This window comes from Entelurus aequoreus, linkage group LG24 (genome assembly GCF_033978785.1).
Source record: "Entelurus aequoreus isolate RoL-2023_Sb linkage group LG24, RoL_Eaeq_v1.1, whole genome shotgun sequence".
Lineage (NCBI taxonomy): Eukaryota > Metazoa > Chordata > Actinopteri > Syngnathiformes > Syngnathidae > Entelurus > Entelurus aequoreus.
In genome coordinates this window covers 3,161,488-3,176,235 of record NC_084754.1, presented here as the reverse complement: position 1 = coordinate 3,176,235, position 14,748 = coordinate 3,161,488, and positions in this window count along the sequence as shown.

Genomic DNA, 14,748 nt, shown 5'->3' with positions numbered 1-14,748 from the left:
CACATTTGCAAACAACTTTTCTATTCATAAAATGTTCTTTCAATAAAGAAATAAAGTGCAAAAATGTCAAAGCATCATAACAAACAGTTATGTCAAATAGCAGCAGAAGTGCACTTTTTGGAGAGCTGTATTATTTCCAGTTTTGTGCCCAAGGGACTGATTTTATTTAACACTATATTATTATTTATACACCTATAGTGATCACAGAGACAGCTTGTTTTTGTGTTACTGTATATATTTGTTTCTCTGAAAAATCCCACTTAATATACTTTGGGTAACAACAGTCAATATTTTTTTTTTTTTTTTTTTTTAGGGGGGCAACAGTCAATATTTATTTATTTTTTAGATTAAATTGTTTTCTTATATAATAAAAGTGAGCTTTTGTTAAACCAAATATTGTGTGTTTTTTTCCATATACAACAACCTATCTGGACTCCATAAGAGAATCGATAAGGAATCGGTTCGATAAGAGGATTCGATAATAGACTCGAACTCTATAATTTCCTATCAAACATCATCCCTAGCACAGACCCTCTTAAAGATGCGGGGGCCAAGAGGACGAGGACGAAACACGGACATCACACTCATTATAGTCATCATCAGCCGGATGAGGAGAGCCCGACTTGAGCGGTGTCTGTCCCCATCAGGCGGGCTGACAGTCACAAACATTCACTCTCCTCATCAATTATGCACAGGCCAAAGAAGCCCTGAGAGGCAGGAGGCTACAAAAGGCCCTTCTGCACACATGGCAGCGCTGTGCTCAGTCCTCGTCCGGTTTTCTCCTGCGCTGCCTGCGAGAGCAGGAGGCGGCCTGTCATCCCGCCAAGGCTGATATGTGCACATGTCCAGCATGTCGCGGCCGAGGTGAAGGTGACGTAACCTGGCCAGCAGTGACACGGTGTTTGGGAGCGTGTGCAATCTGGGGACACGGTCAAGACATGCCATGTGCTCCCTGAGCCCATTGGTTGCAGCCTGCTCATGAAAAAGTAATAGTAGAAAAGTGCATTTACTGGAAGTCCATTGTATCAGTGCTAAAATAAAAGAGACTAGAGCAGGGCTGCTCAACTGGGGCACCGTAACGGTCCCCCAGGTCAGTTCAGAACTTGGGAGGAAAACATCATTGCAACACTAGAGTGCTCCTGTGGTATAGAGCAGGGGGGGGGCGTGGTTATTTACAGCTAGAATTCACCAACTCGAGTATTTCATATATATATATATATGTATATATATATATACATATATATATATATATATATATATACATATATATACATATATATATATATACATATATACATATATATATATATATATATATATATATATATATATATATATATATATATATATATATATATATATATATATATATATATATATAGTGAAGTGAAGTGAAGTGAATTATATTTATATAGCGCTTTTCTCTAGTGACTCAAAGCGCTTTACATAGTGAAACCCAATATCTAAGTTACATTTAAACCAGTGTGGGTGGCACTGGGAGCAGGTGGGTAAAGTGTCTTGCCCAAGGACACAACAGCAGTGACTAGGATGGCGGAAGCGGGGATCGAACCTGGAACCCTCAAGTTGCTGGCACGACCGCTCTACCAACCGAGCTATACCGCCCCTATATATATATATATATATATATTAAGGCTGAAACGACGCGTCGACGTAGTCGACGTCATCGGTTATGTAAATACGTCGACGCCGTTTTTGTGCGTCGACGCGTCGCATAATTACGTCACAATGGCGGAGCGCAAAGCAGACTGTGCGAGCGAGGGGAAAAACGCACGCCAAAAGTCGTCAAAAGTGTGGGAGTATTTCAATACACAGCCTAATAATGTTGTTGTATGGACACTGTGTCGAGCGTAAATGGCCTGTCATAGCAGCACAACGGCTATGAACCAACATTTGAAAAGAAAACCATCAACCATCAACTAGTCAATCGTCCGCGTTAGCATACGTTGTCATCATTACACAAAAACATGAATGTGTCATTTGTATCTGCTAGGGGTGTAACGTTATGTGTTTTGTATTGAACCGTTTCGGTACGGGGCTTTCGGTTCGGTACGGGGGTGTACCGAACGAGTTTCTAAGCTAAAGCTAACTTTAGCTGCTAAAGTCTTAACTTGTGCGTCGACGCGTCGCATAATTACGTCACAATGGCGGAGCGCAAAGCAGACTGTGCGAGCGAGGGGAAAAACGCACGCCAAAAGTCGTCAAAAGTGTGGGAGTATTTCAATACACAGCCTAATAATGTTGTTGTATGGACACTGTGTCGAGCGTAAATGGCCTGTCATAGCAGCACAACGGCTATGAACCAACATTTGAAAAGAAAACCATCAACCATCAACTAGTCAATCGTCCGCGTTAGCATACGTTGTCATCATTACACAAAAACATGAATGTGTCATTTGTATCTGCTAGGGGTGTAACGTTATGTGTTTTGTATTGAACCGTTTCGGTACGGGGCTTTCGGTTCGGTACGGGGGTGTACCGAACGAGTTTCTAAGCTAAAGCTAACTTTAGCTGCTAAAGTCTTAACAAGCTGCTTTGCTCCTTCTGCGGCTGCCTCTGTCTCAGCACGCAGCATTGTCCCACCCACACAACCATCTGATTGGTACACACGCAGCATTGTCCCACCCATACAACCATCTGATTGGTACACACGCAGCATTGTCCCACCCACACAACCATATGATTGGTACACACGAAGCATTATCAGCCAATCAGCAGTGCGTATTCAGAGCGCATGTAGTCAGCGCTTCAGCGTGCAGCAGATAGGTGTTTAGCAGGTGAGCATCAGGCAGTGGACTCTCCCCAAATGATAATAAACACCTCCCAGTCAACTACTAGTAACATCACTATGAGCCCGTTGACCTTCTAGAAACTTAAACTGCAGCTCAGCTCACTCGCAGTCCTGGCTTGAGGTGAAGGCTAATTAGCTCTCAGTTCCAGCCACATCGACCCCTTCTGAGCGCCTATTTTCAGCTGCTGGGAATATTGTAAACAAGAAAAGAACCAAACATGTAGACATGCTAACCTTTCTTCATTACAACTGTTAGTCACTCACTGGAATGAGTAGAATTGGTTATTGTGTACTGTGTTGGACTGGATGTTTATTTTGCACATTTTAAAAGCAATACTTAATGTTTACAGTCCTCCAGAATATTTAGATTGGCACTTTTTTGTATTGATGTTTATCTTTATTTTTGCACATTTTAGCAAATAAGCAATACTTTCACTTTTGTTGAAATGTTTACACTTTTGTTACAGAATATTTCGTTTTGCACTTTTTTGTATTGGATGTTTATCTTTATTTTTGCACATTTTAAAGCAAAATAAGCAATACTTTTACTTTTGAAATGCTTATACTATTGCAGAATATTAAGATTTGCACTGGATGTTTACTTTTATATTTGCACATTAAAAAGCAAATAAGCTACTTTTAATTTAGTTAAATGTTAAAAGTTTTAAATGTTAAACTTTTGAACGGTAGTGTATATGCTGCAAGTCTATATATATATATATATATATATATATATATATATATATATATATATATATCCATCCATCCATCCATCCATTTTCTACCGCTTATTCCCTTCGGGGTCGCGGGGGGCGCTGGAGCCTATCTCAGCTACAATCTATATATATATATATATATATATATAATGTTGGAGGGTTTGGAAGTTGTCTTTGAAGGCTACAACAGTGACTCCCATTAGCCGCATCTTGCAAAAAAGACGTGCGTTCTTGTCTCTGATAACGATTGTGAGCGATAGGCAAAGTTCCAAAAAAGTGACGTTCCCTTTTAGAACCAGGGAAACTTGTTTAAATACAATTTCAAATCTTGGCAAGAGGCACATAATTTGCAGAGCTCCTCAATTCAAGTGACAATAAAGTTATTTCCACATATGAAAATGCAGCTGCCGTGAGTTCCCTTTAAAGACATGGATTGCACCTCAGATGCAAGAAGCCAGAGTTAGCGTGACATGTCCGTATGTGTGTTAGAGATGCAGCAACAACAGTAGCTCAGGTAATGTGACCTGAGCAGGCAGCCAAACACAAACTTGCTGAGTCAGCTGCCTCCAACAAGATTCCTCCGCATGAGACGTGATTAAATGTATTTATATTATCATTTGGTGCAGCCGGGCCGGAGAAGGAGGGGATAGAAAGAGGAAAAAAAAGTAAGACAGAGGGGAGAATTGTGGGGACACGAGGGGGATAAGACAGAGACACAAAAACAACAACAGCAAACACAACAATAACAACAATATAGCAACATCCGCAAATAGGATAGAATAGAATAGAAAGGACTTTGTCATTATATTTGCATATAACGAGATTAAGAACTCCAACTTAAGGTGCGGTAGTGGAAACAAATATGAAATAAAAATAAATCACATAAGTAATAAAGATAAAAAATAAGAATTGAAATAAACAGACTACTATCCAATAAAAACAATAAGCAATCCTCTACAATAAACAAAACATACAAAAAAACTGTACAATATACAGAACAAAACAAGATTACTGGAGTAATAAAGTGTCGGACGTATTGCACTCAAAGGGTAATATTGCACAGTAGGGTATTGGGGTAGGATATTGTATAGATATGTACAAATATGATGGTAAACGTGATAGCAAAGAAGCAGTTAGTGAAATAAATAATGACAATGAGCATTATTACACTACAAATGGAGCAATACAAATACCAATAGAAATATCACTATTGATAATGAATAATACCAATAATTTACCTTTACTATCAACAATACAGTTGTTCAAATGCAACAATACATATATATATGTAATGATAACTAGAGATACAAAAGGAAGCAGAAAAATGGAGAGGAAGAAAGAAGCAACCTACATTAACCTTGTAGATTGTTATATTGACAATAGGTTAAGCTTTGTCAGTGTGCCATGTGTTACATATACATACATACATACACATACATACATACATACATACACACACACACACACACACACACATACATACATACATACATACATATATATATATATATATATATATATATATATATATATATATATATATATACATACATAAATACACATACATATATATACACATACATACATACATACATATATAAACACATACATACATATATATACACATCCATACATATATATGCACATACATACATATACATATATGTATATATATATATACATACACATTTATACATATATATATATACATACATATATATATATATATATATATATATATATATACATATACATACATATATATATATACACATATATATATATGTATATATATATATATATATATATATATACACATACACATATATATACATATATATATACACATATATATATATGTATATATATATATATATATATATATATACATACACATATATATACATATATATATGCACATACATACATATATATATATACACATACATATATATATATACACATATATATATATACACATACATACATATATATATATATATATATATATATATATATATATATATATATATATATATATATATATATATCTCTACACACACACACACACTTTTTTTTTTTAACTTGGGACTTTTGTACACTTGGCGGGCTGTATTCGGCCCGTGGGCCATAGGTTGGGGACCCCTACGTTCTAAGTTCCTATCACCGCAGCTACTGTGCAGACTGGCTCTCACGGTTTCCTTACCAGAAACCTTAGGACCACTTTAGAACCACCTTAGGGCCACTTTAGAACCACCTTAGGACCACCTTAGGGCCACCTTAAAACCACCTTAGGGCCACTTTAGAACCACCTTAGAACCACCTTAGGGCCACTTTAGAACCACCTTAGGGCCACTTTAGAACCACCTTAGGGCCACTTTAGAACCACCTTAGGGCCACTTTAGAACCACCTTAGGGCCACTTTAGGGCCACTTTAGAACCACCTTAGGACCACCTTAGGGCCACTTTAGAACCACCTTAGGGCCACTTTAGAACCACCTTAGGGCCACTTTAGAACCACCTTAGGGCCACTTTAGAACCACCTTAGGACCACCTTAGGGCCACTTTAGAACCACCTTAGGGCCACTTTAGAACAACCTTAGGACCACCTTAGGGCCACTTTAGAACCACCTTAGGGCCAATTTAGTACCACATTAGGGCCACTTTAGAACCACCTTAGGGCCACTTTAGAACCACCTTAGGGCCTCACAGTGGCGGCGGACATAAGTCCCGTTAGACCAAAGTTGTCAGCAAAAAGAAGAAGAAACGTACCTGATAATGGCCGACTCCATTTGACGTCACGTCACGGTTCCGTTCTTCAAATCCCCGCAGCGTGGCAGCATCCGTAGTGGGAGAATATCGAGTGGCAAACACTTCCCCCAGCTTGGTGTTGATGTTGTCTCAGTAACACTTGCATTCATTCCGATATTGCTGGCATGTCCACACCCCGCGACGAGGCTTCACAGCCGGGGACGAGGACTCCTCCATCCGCCCCTGTGAGCTCCGCTAGTGCGGTACAGGTGACCAAAAAAAAAAAAAGGTCCGAGGTTTGTTTTCATCCCGTGCCCGCCGTGTGTCGTGGACCATTGTCCCCAAGTTTCCACGTACTTCTGCCCGCAGCTGCAAAGTCTTCCCCGGGCCAGAGAGTCTTGGACGGCCCAGCTGTTCCATCAGGATCATCAGCGCCGCGGCTCCATGTTGCCAGAGCCGACAGGTGGCAATTAGTCCAGGTAATGCCAAACTAACTGTGGGATTTTGTCGTCACACTCATTTAAAAAACTTTAAAACTGACTTTAATGTTATTTGTGTCCTTCAGTGGTCCTTTAATGTTGTTTGTGTGCCACACATCTTAGTGTCGTGTTAGGACAGACGTCTAATTAAACTCTGCTTGGACTCCTCAGAAATGATTTGTTGCCAGCCAACCAATTTCATCATATACACATATGTATACATATATACATATATGTATATATATATACATATATGTATATATATATACATATATGTATATATATATACATATATGTATATATACATATATATATATATACACATATGTATAAATATATATACATGTAGCCGAGCTAAATTTTATTTTATTTTATTTTAATTTTGGTCAATTATTCACAACATTTTTTGTTGTGAACTTCCCCAAAAGTGTTTCTCATTGTAAATAAGTTCCACTCTATTATTTTCCGTTACATACCTTTTTGTTTCCCTGGGGGGTGATTTGGCGTCGCACCTTTGTGACCAGCTTCAGTGAGCACTGACGCTCGGAGCTGGTAAGTCACGTTTAGGTCTCTCTCCTTTTGTTTTGTTTTTATAAACTTTTTGGTTGTCGTTTTTAAAAGTGTTTTGTGGGAATGCACACTGTTTTGTGACTTGTTGGTGTGCATGTGTGTTGAATTCCCGAATGGCTGTTGAATTGTTGAAAAAAAAACGAACTTTTGTATGCTAAAGGATGTGTGGATTAGCTTGGTTAGCTTACTGCTAGCTGCAGTTGTTGTGGGGTCTCCTGTCTCATGAGCTAGGAGCTAGCAGAGGAGCTAGGAGCTAGCGTAACAAACACGCAGGTGTTTTTATGCAGGATTAATTTGTGGCATATTAAATATAAGCCTGGTTGTGTTGTGGCTAATAGAGTATATATATGTCTTGTGTTTATTTACTGTTGTAGTCATTCCCAGCTGAATATCAGGTCACCCCCGGCTCTCACAGCATCTTCCCTATCTGAATAGCTTCAACTCCCCACTAGTCCTTCACTTGCACTTTACTCATCCACAAATCTTTCATCCTCGCTCAAATTAATGGGGAAATTGTCGCTTTCTCGGTCCGAATCTCTCTCACTTCATGCGGCCATCATTGTAAACAATAGGGAACTTTGCGTATATGTTCAACTGACTACGTCACGCTACTTCCGGTAGGGGCAAGCCTTTTTTTTATCAGATACCAAAAGTTGCAATATTTATCATCGTTGTTCTATACTAAATCCTTTCAGCAAAAATATGGCACTATCGCGAAATGATCAAGTATGACACATAGAATAGATCTGCTATCCCCGTTTAAATAAAAAAAATTCATTTCAGTAGGCCTTTAAGGATCCTTTTTCTTAATATATATTATTTGCTGAAGTATATATTTTATATACTGCGTTCTATTTAATTAATTTATTTCAGACTGTTCTATGCTTTATTTACCTTTATTATTATTATTATTATTATTTCCATTTCCACATTTAAACATGTATAATTGAATTGAGTGAGCACTGACGCTCGGAGCTGTGGAGAGCGATTCCGTTTGCCGTGGACTGTGTGACGCCCTGTTTTTGTTTTTTCCAAAAAAAGGTGAATAAATCCCCGTGATTCAACTCCGGTGCGTGTGCCTCACTAAGAAAATACACAACGCAGAACGCTGACTGTTACATACACATATGTATACATATACATACACATATATGTATATATATACACAAATATGTATATATATACATATATATATAAACATATATGTATATATATACATATATATATAAACATATATGTATATATATACATATACATATGTATATATACATATATATATACATAAATATGTATGTATATATACATATATATATATATATACATAAATATGTATGTATATATACATATATATACACACGTATATATATATATATAGGCTGACCATACGTCCTCTTTTCCCCGGACATGTCCTCTTTTGCGGGGATGTCCGAAGTGTCCGGGCGGGGTTTTTTAAATGCCTCAAATGTCTGGCATTTTGAGTTAGGGTTGCGTGTACCGGGTATTTTCAATGTACGTCCAGAGTTAAGAAGGGGTTAAACAAAACAAAGTGTGGAGGCGTGCGTGTAACACGGGTGGGAAATAAGACATATTTCCCCTCATGGCATCCCCTCATATTACCTGCGGCGTTTCCACGTTTAATCTGACGAGTTTAACACACGCGCTCACGTGACCCGCTGCAGCCTATCGCGTGACCTGCTGCAACCTATCACGCTCTGTATGATCCACCGTCCCAAGATGGCTGCCAGGTGCGGTGGCTAAGCCTGGGCACATCTGAAGCCGGTATGTTTTAAAGTTGTCGTTTGCCTGCATATCGTAAAAACAACCGTCCAACATTTTACAACTAATTGTAAACTTATAGGTGCCGAGTTGCGACGAGAGAGTGTTATTAAGCCGAGTTGGTAAGTGAATCTGTTTGCTAATAGTAGCTGCTAGCCGTACCCATGTATTGTCTATGGGCGGTTAGCATCGGCTTTTAATCCCGTTTCCTCCAATGTTTCTGATCCCATTGAATTTATATTTATTTCGGGTACTTACATATGGTGACTGAGTGTTGTGGCGTTTTAAGGCCATGTGCACTTTTTATGCTACGGTAAAGACAATGAATGAACACTGTTACACCCGTCATAGTGACGTCACTGTTATTGTTAATGTTACACCCGTCATAGTGACGTCACTGTTATTTTCTATTGTTTAATATTGTTAATGTTACACCCGTCATAGTGACGTCACTGTTATTTTCTATTGTTTAATATTGTTAATGTTACACCCGTCATAGTGACGTCACTGTTATTTTCTATTGTTTAATATTGTTAATGTTACACCCATCATAGTGATGTCACTGTTATTTTCTATTGTTTAATATTGTTAATGTTACACCCGTCATAGTGACGTCACTGTTATTTTCTATTGTTTAATATTGTTAATGTTACACCCGTCATAGTGACGTCACTGTTATTTTCTATTGTTTAATATTGTTAATGTTACACCCGTCATAGTGACATCACTGTTATTTTCTATTGTTTAATATTGTTCATGTTGCACCCGTCATAGTGACGTCACTGTTATTTTCTATTGTTTAATATTGTTAATGTTACACCCGTCATAGTGACGTCACTGTTATTTTCTATTGTTTAATATTGTTAATGTTACACCCGTCATAGTGACGTCACTGTTATTTTCTATTGTTTGATATTGTTAATGTTACACCCGTCATAGTGACGTCACTGTTATTTTCTATTGTTTAATATTGTTCATGTTACACCCGTCATAGTGACGTCACTGTTATTTTCTATTGTTTAATATTGTTAATGTTACACCCGTCATAGTGACGTCACTGTTATTTTCTATTGTTTAATATTGTTCATGTTGCACCCGTCATAGTGACGTCACTGTTATTTTCTATTGTTTAATATTGTTAATGTTACACCCGTCATAGTGACGTCACTGTTATTTTCTATTGTTTAATATTGTTAATGTTACACCCGTCATAGTGACGTCACTGTTATTTTCTATTGTTTAATATTGTTCATGTTACACCCGTCATAGTGACGTCACTGTTATTTTCTATTGTTTAATATTGTTCATGTTGCACCCGTCATAGTGACAACACTGTGTACTGTCCTGTTTGTTATGTTGTACATACATGGGATGGTTTAATATTGTTAATGTTAGCAGTATTATTGCTAATAATGATAATAATAAGTGTAACTTATTTATTGAAGGTCGAACAATAGATGACTTAATGTTGATGTTTATGTGCGCACATTGATTGAACTGCGGGTCCTGTGTTTACGTAGGCCAGGTCCCTAAGTCTTGGATGGCGAGCTGTAGATAGGCCTTGAGCCTGAGCCCAAGGATCTCCACCTCTCAACCCCTGAACTCCACCTGCTCTGGTCGGGCCGGTAGGCGGCTTATAGCCGAACCCCTTGCCTCGCATCTCATTACTCTGCAGCCCTTTGCACTACCTCATACACACCCTGCCCATAAACTGAACTGTCACTACAAACTGCCATATCCACAACCCCCAACCCTGGGACCCCATTTTGAAAATTCCTAGCGCCAACACTGCTGTCAACAGAGGAGAAAAATGCTTTATTTAAATAAATATATTATTTATAAAGCAAGTTCGAATATCATTGGCAAATTTTCACCTAGTCCCCGCCTTGGCACGCATATATGTCCTCTTTTTAGGATTTCAGAATATGGTCAGCCTATATATATATATATATATATATATATATATATAGATATACACACCAAACAATTTTGTGGAATAGCCTTCATTTCTAAGAACAAGAATAGACTGTCGAGTTTCAGATGAAAGTTCTCTTTTTCTGGCCATTTTGAGCGTTTAATTGACCCCACAAATGTGATGCTCCAGAAACTCAATCTGCTCAAAGGAAGGTCAGTTTTGTAGCTTCTGTAACGAGCTAAAGTGTTTTCAGATGTGTGAACATGATTGCACAAGGGTTTTCTAATCATCAATTAGCCTTCTGAGCCAATGAGCAAACACATTGTACCATTAGAACACTGGAGTGATAGTTGCTGGAAATGGGCCTCTATACACCTATGTAGATATTGCACCAAAAAGCAGACATTTGCAGCTAGAATAGTCATTTACCACATTAGCAATGTATAGAGTGTACTTCTTTCAAGTTAAGACTAGTTTAAAGTTATCTTCATTGAAAAGTACAGTGCTTTTCCTTCAAAAATAAGGACATTTCAATGTGACCCCAAACTTTTGAACGCTAGTGTGTATATATATACATATATATATGTATATATATATATATATATATATATATATGTATATATGTATATATGTGTATATATATACACATATCTATATAAATATACATATGTGTGTATATTCCTATGAACCCGTTCTCAAACAATGGCAATAAAACTATTCTGATTCTGATGTACATATATGTATATATACACATATATGTATACATATAAAGTTAAAGTACCAATGATTGTCACACACAAAATTATTCTCTGCATTTGACCCATCACCCTTGATCACCCCCGGGAGGTGAGGGGAGCAGTGATATATATATATATATATATATATATATATATATATATATATATATATATATATATATATATATATGTATGTGTCTAAATGTTATATCTAAATATTAAGTCTAAACCTAAATGCGAAATCTAAATCTAATTATTACATATAAATGTAAATCTTACAGGAGAATTGCACTTTTTTTTGTCATTTTGCTTATCGTTCACAATCATAAACACGTCTTTTTTATTATTTTAAAGATGATAAACACTTGGAAGATGCAACTATTGGGAGTCACTGTTGTAGCCTTCTAAAACAACTTCAAACCCCTCCATCACTGGTCTAGATCATATGTATTGTGTTCATTTTGCTCCACGGTCACTTTTATAACCCGCTTTTTTGAATTGGTCCGCACATTTTTTAATTGTGTAGCTCACTATGTAAACATGCTCTGAGTCACTAGAGAAAAGCGCTATATAAATATAATCCACTTCACTTCTCCCAGGTTGCAAATGAAACCACCCACCCTCTCCAAAAGTATCGTCATTTATCTTTTAAAAAAGTTTATTATTTATATCTTGACGTTGTCACTGTTGGATTTTTTCCTCAGACACGGTCGAAAATTAATTTGATAAAAATGAGATTCACCCGGTCATAATATTAGGTACACCTGCACACTGGTCGATGGATTCAGCTTATTTTAGCGGCATTTATGTCACACGTCAATGTTATGATGCACATTCCAAGATTATTTTAAAATAAATCTTTATCTCACCTTGTTTGTGTTTGCCCCTCGCTGAAGCTCCTCCCACTCGGTCTGTGAGTGACGTCTAAATAAGTACGGCCACCTTGCGGTGACGTCACAACGGTGACGGTATAGCTCGGTTGGTAGAGCGGCCGTGCCAGCAACTTGAGGGTTGCAGGTTCGATCCCCGCTTCCGCCATCCTAGTCACTGCCGTTGTGTCCTTGGGCAAGACACTTTACCCACCTGCTCCCAGTGCCACCCACACTGGTTTAAATGTAACTTAGATATTGGGTTTCACAATGTAAAGCGCTTTGAGTCACTTGAGAAAAAGCGCTATATAAATGTAATTCACTTCACTTCACAATGTACGCAGACTCAAACAGAGGCATCCAAAAGTGCGTGCAGGCCCACGCCCAAATGCGTGACCCTTAAATGATTTGTCACTTTGGCCTTATTTAACACCAGCATCCAACATTGGAACAGATACTGTGTGAGTCCAAAAAGGCCAAAAAAAATCCTCATTATGTGAATTTAGACTGCAGGCATGAAACTAAGTGTTTCTGCATGTGTCCTCCCTGCACAGCGTGGTGCGTTCACTGCCCTTGACCTTCATGCACGCTCCTGCCAGCAGCCGGACTCCTTGTCCAAACTCATGTTGGCCGGCAATCAGCAATGTCTCCTTAAGTCAGCGATACTGCCTTCAAATCCAGGCTGGCTCTAGGTAATCAAACTTTTTGTAATTAAAAAAGTACATTTTAATGTACTCACAAAATTAATATATTACAAGTCGACTAAATTATCGGCAGTAGCGTAGAAATCCGCTGAAAAAGGGACACGCTACGTATGATATCACACACTCGCCCCTCCTTTTAGGCCTCAGTAAACAAATGTTTACTAGTACTAGTATAGTATTGCGGTACTAATTAATCAAAAACGGTAATATACTCTGTTTGAAAGGTACCGGTTCCCCATTTAAAAAAACAATTTAAACGGGCATGACGGAGCGTCGTCGTCACGTCGTGACATTGCTGGTTTTACGAGCAGAGGAGCATGTTCGGCAGCACACAATCACGGAGTACTTACAAGCAGACACAGTGTGTAGACAGAAAAGGCAGAACAGACGCATTTTGGCTTAAAAACTAAAGATAAAGTTGAAGTTATAACACTGTAACGCGCACAGGAAGAGGTGCTTTAAGACATGGCTAGCTAGGTAGCCATGTCCGCAGTCTGCAGTGTTTTAGCTACTTCTAAATCACTAATCCTCGCCTCCATGGCGACAAGTAAAGAACATTTTTCTTATAAGTATCATCCCTGCAGGACGAGGAATAGCTAAACATGCTTCACTACACAGTCATACTTGCCAACCTTGAGACCTCCGATACCGGGAGGTGGGGGTGGGGGGTGGGGGAGGGCATGGTCGGGGGTGGGGCGAGGGGCGTGGTTGGGGGGCGTGGAATATATTTAAGCTAGAATTCACCAACTCAAGTAGATATATATATATATATATATACCCCCCGCCCCCCTGTTGTCGTCACGTCGCGTCATTGCTGGTTTATGACCAGAGGAGCATGTTCGGCAGCGCACAATCACAGAGTACTTACAAGCAGACACAGTGTGTAGACAGAAAAGAGAGAACGGACGCATTTTGGCTTGAAAACTAACGATAAAGGTGAAGTTATAACACTGTAACGCGCACAGGAAGAGGTGCTTTAAGACATGGCTAGCTCGCTAGCGGCTAACCTCCATCCGCAGTCTGCAGTGTTTTAGCTACTTTTAAATCACTAATCCTCGCCTCCATGGCAACAAAAAAAGTAAGTTTCCTGCAAGTATCATCCCTGCAGGACGAGGGATAGCTAAACATGCACAAACACACCGGTGACTACCTTTTGAAGCTCATGGAGAGAATACCAAGAATGTGCAAAGCCGTAATCAGAGCAAAGGGAGGGTATTTTGAAGAAACTAGAATATAAAACGTTGTTTTCAGTTATTTCGCCTTTTTTTTTTTAAGTACATAACTCCACGTGTTCATTCATAGTTTTGATGCCTTCAGTGACAATCTACAATGTAAATAGTCATGAAAATAAAGAAAACACATTGAATGAGAAGGTGTGTCCAAACTTTTGACCTGTACTGTATATATCTGTGGCTTACAGTT